Consider the following 5,000-nt stretch of genomic DNA (forward strand, 5'->3'; position numbering starts at 1 on the left):
TAAGTTACTCTGGAGACTTATGGGACATGCCGTATCTGAATGTGGTCTGGCTTAAGAGGCTTACTGTTTGAAAAGTTAAGTTGACCTCTGAATAACGCAGCATAATGTGCCCTCGCTGCGTGTGGATGTGTGTAGCCTCCGAAGAGGCTCCGGTGACCAGGTAATGGGGACGCAGAACAGAGGGATGCCAGAGGGGTGTCGCTGTAGTGATATTGATTATTGTCCCAATATATGGGGTTCTGGTGAGTCTGTCTGTTCTCCAGCTGCATGAGAAAAAGTATTTTAATGGCAGTACTCAGTCGAAACTGTTACTGTATTAATATCATACATAATTATGTATATTTCGTCTTGTATTCATTTTAGTTTTTAATCAATCTGTTACCCTCTTTTCATCCTCTTTTTCCTTGGTCCTTATCTGTCATTTCCTCCTTTTCTCTCAGCCCTCCTTCTTCCTCCACCTCCTCCTCCACCTCCTCCTCCTCTTTCTCTACCTCCTCCTCCTCCTCCTTCTCCTCCTCCTCCTCCTCCTCCTCCACCACCTCCTCCCCCTCCTCTTCCTCTACCACCTCCTCCTCCTCCTCCTCCACCTCCTTCTCCTCCTTCTCTCTTTCTGCTGCCACTGTCTGCAGCTTTACTGTAACATGTAATTACTCTGTGGACCGGCCACCTGTTTCAAGAAACTTCAGCGCTTCAAAGAGAGCGGTGGAGTGTGGAGGGGAGCATTGTGGGATTTCCAGGTGGATTTCTCGATAATGACTCGACGCCGTGGTTGAGCCGAGAGTTTTAGTAATGGCTGACTGCTAGAGGCTCTTGCTGGGAGTTTAATGTAAAACAAATAGGGCCACAATGACAGCTCCAACATCCCTTTGGTTTATTTTAAAAAATAAACCAAAAATAAATAAATAAAATAATAGAGAATACTCAATTATAAAGAAGACTGGCGTATAATTCATGGTATTTGTTTATTCGAAACAGGACCCATATTCTATTGCTCTATTTAGATTAGATAATTTTTTGGGTAAATCTAGCCATATCTTATTGGATATGATTGCTAAGCGCTATGCATAAGAATAGTTGCCATAAGCCCGGTAAGATACGACTGGTTGCCATTACTCACAAAAAGTTGAGCTATTCTTGGCCTCGATAACCTGGGGTTACCCCGAGGGGAGGACCCTACTAAACCAACTCCCCACTTGTTACACCCCCCCGCTCCATGTATTATACATTACCCGCCGCTGGGACGCAAGTCCCCCTCGTCCTCTGTCCCCCTCCTCCACGCATCCCCCAAGTCCTCCTGAATGACAGCTGCTGCGGGCTGATGGCCACTCACACAAAACTGTACAACTCAACAACTAATAAAAATAACAAATACAGCGGCCCCAGCGGTCAACGGTGGAGCCAATCCAATCCCTCAGCCTCACCGCACCGCTACACTATTCATATTTTATGAGGCGGTGTGTGAGGAATGCCGGGCCGATTCAAAAGCACTCTCAATCCTAACACGGGGACACACTGTACATTGAGATATTCTCTTGCTCTCCTGCCAACAAGAAGATCTGAGGTAGACAGGAACTGGAAGAGGAGGCTGTGCAGTGCCAACAATACACAGAAGGAGGAGGAGGAAGAGGGGAAAGAGGAGGAGGAGTAAGTAAATGGTGTTGGCCCCTGACGACTCCATCTGCTGACAGGGTTGGTTCTAGTAAGATGATCAGCTGGCCCAACGGTATAACCAATGCACCCTTGAGACACAACTTACCCTCGACACAGAAGTGATCCAGACGAGAAACTGCACAGGCGTGTGCTCATTTAAAACTACATACAAATGACTCATGGTCCCAGAGAGACCGGCTGGCAACACATGCATTACTGTGGTATCTTAGCATGGCGGTTAATGATTGGAAAATTAAGACATCATCTTTTATAGAGGCAAACTGGGAACAATCGCATTCTTAGTAGATGAATGGAGAAATTGTTTACGACACAGAGATATTCCCAGTCCTCTTAAAGATTTAAATGAATTCTTTGATGTTTTGATTATTTACCATTATCTATCTTGGCATGCCTTGGCGTGTGGTGGATATTGTGGAGGACTTACCGTAATTAACTTATACTGATATGAGTGCATGGCACCATAGTCAGCCACTCTCACATGTGGACTGTGGAGAGATGCTACTCCATAGCATTTAATGGGGGTCAAAGCACAATTGACAAACAGGGGATAATTGTGGTGGTAACTGTGTTTGGTAGGTCAGGCAGCGATATAACATTTGATGATTACAAAGGAAGCGGTGATGTGAATGTGAGCGAGCTCCACTCGCTTAAGGAAGTCATTCATTCAGTATTACAAAGGCATGTCAGAGACATCCGTACCGTCTGAAACAGAACCAGAGAATTATTGTTATTGCTCCTTCTTTGTTTTGTTTCATGCAGCCAGTGCCCTTGCAAAAAAAAAAGGCTCTAATTTTTCTCTTTAAAAAGAAGTGTGCATAATCTTCTTTAACAGCTTATCAAAAACTTTAATGATTTGGTGATAAAGAGCACAAAGTTAAGTAGCCGGTTAAGAGGATAACTCCCCAGTGCAGTCTAGTGATTAGGAGATGAGAATTGGGAGACTGAAAATCCGAGGGTTACAAATCCCACTCCTGCCACTTATTCACTTTGAGGGGAAAGAAGGGGCTCCATTTCAGCTCATTATTTGGGGGGGAGGGGGGTTAAAGTTACGGCCTAATCATTTTGAAAAGTGATAAATGGTGCACACCTCCTGCACCACCACCATCACCACAACCGTTGGCCCTTGTGGAACACCAGACACCTCCTTATTTACTTATTTACGTTTGCTTTCGACTCTCTGGTGGTGAACACCCGTCAGGACCCAATTATGTATCCGCGAGACGCCTCGCAAACCTTTCATGAGAACGGGGGGAGAGCTTGGGTGTGTGGGGGGATAAGGAGGGAGAGCAGGACTGAGGTGGCCGTAACTAAAGTAAGCGGTGCAACCCATCTCCACATAGTGTCTGGCCAGGGCTTCCTTTAGATATCCGTTTGGGGCCATTTTAATGAGGGCCGTCCTTTTCACTTTCCTCTCAGTTTCCAGACGCAAATCAGCGGGATATAGTTTTCACGGCGAGTGATTCATTTAGTTCTCTTCTGTTGTGCGTATGTGGGGTGTAACACTGCATTCAGTGTTGACAAAAACAATGTCAACTTTGTTAACACAAAAACATGTTCGTTTTTCCTCCCAAATGTGTGCTTAAATGAGGATGTATAGTATGTGCTGTAGCGTAGGCAGCCAGCATGGGATTACAGAGTTTGGGCATTTAGTTCAGGCGCCAGGCAGAATTATCTGCCAAATGGAAATTACCCTTATGCTACAGCACATTTCAATCTGAAAAGTAAAAGATCAGGAAAACCACTTCTAGGAAAATAAGTGTATCCAACACTGTACTACAACACTCACAGGTACAATTAAAAATAAATACACTAGTAGTTTGGCAAAGGGCCGTTCTGGGTTATTAAACGCAGTTCAGACACTCTTGAAGCAGTGCACAGCTGATCCAGCGCACTAACACCGATTTTTTCTGATAAGCGTCGTCCATAAGAAGTCAGAAAGGATTTCTGGCTGCTCAGGATATCCTGCTGAACCTCATGTTGGAGCTGTTCCACCATGAAACAAACTTTGGCAGACTGTGTTATTCCCTGACCTTTAAATTCTACTGTAGCAATCGTTTTTATGCCATTAACCATGTTATCCAATTCATTTTTTGCAGCGGCCGTTCAGAGTTCTCCTTGATCACAAACTAAGATATCGAACCAGCATTTTAACAATGGCTTTCCGTGGGACTAGAATCCGTATAAAGAGAGACAAGCTGAGACAACGGTGAAATAACAATGCAAACAAAATAGATGTGATTTACTGACCAAAAGATCGAGAGTGATTATTGGATGACCGCTAAATAGATAAGCAGTTAAATACTAGGAGGTGAGGAAAATGCTTAAGGGTTAAGGCGTGGGGATAGAAATATCAGCAAAGATCAACCATAACTATACCCCATAAAAAATACATGAGATTACAGCATGCCAATTATATATATTATATATATTTAAATGTTATTATTTGTATTTATTTTTCTGTGTGTTCAAGTCCAGTCTTTAAAACAGTTCCTCTTCAAATATTTTATGTGATGTTAGTACAGACCAGTACAGTGATTCTGTTTCCTTTTCACTCAGTTGTTTAAGTAGGAAAAATAAACAAGTCCTACAACTAGTGTTAGCAACTTAGGCTTCCAATAGATACTAGGCGCGGGTGGAAAGCAATCATATTCAGAAAAGATATTCTGTTTATAAGGGGCGAGCATCCATCTGACCTGAGATGATTAGAAATAGCATTTCTTTGTCAAACCCGTCCGAGCCCTGCTGCCTGGTCCAGTAGTTCAAACAGGATTGAAACATTCCCAGCAGCCTTGGACTCCTTGCCAAAACGTTGCTCTGGTATTGTGTTCTCCCAGGGGTAGAAATCCCAAATAGATCTACGCCAGAGAACACAAAACCACTAACCACTGCTTGCACATCTTTGAGACCACTCTCAAACTCATCCCCCTCCCTTTGCAACTTCTCCCTCTGTTTCTGACTGTCAACCAGCCCGCCCTACCCAGGCGTATGACGTTACTACACTATATATAGATTCAATTATTACCTCAATTATTAGAAAATTAATGCATGAATATAATAATTATAAAACAATCAGTTTAAAGACTCAGGAGCAACCGGATACAATGCATGCAAATAATAATCGGGTTGAGCTTGGGTGTAAACAAAAAGGAAATGAAAGAGAAGTGGAAAAAAGGGAAGTAATTCCCTCTCCTCTTTCTTTTGGATTCCCCTCTGGTTTTAAGATAGAGATACACAGCGCGGAGGCCATTATTTACCTTGTGAAATCTTAAAACCATTAACTTTGTGTGTCAAATGATGTTTCTTTGTTTCTAATCCGAGTTTAGTGATAC

General features: G+C 43.1%; 1 protein-coding gene across 1 annotated transcript in view; it reads right to left on the reverse strand.

Annotated features, from left to right (window-relative positions):
• Positions 1 to 5,000, reverse strand: part of zfpm2a (zinc finger protein, FOG family member 2a) — a 125,174-nt gene that overhangs the window by 44,069 nt on the left and 76,105 nt on the right. The window lies entirely within an intron of this gene.

This window comes from Gadus chalcogrammus, chromosome 11, assembly GCF_026213295.1.
Source record: "Gadus chalcogrammus isolate NIFS_2021 chromosome 11, NIFS_Gcha_1.0, whole genome shotgun sequence".
Classification (NCBI taxonomy): domain Eukaryota; kingdom Metazoa; phylum Chordata; class Actinopteri; order Gadiformes; family Gadidae; genus Gadus; species Gadus chalcogrammus.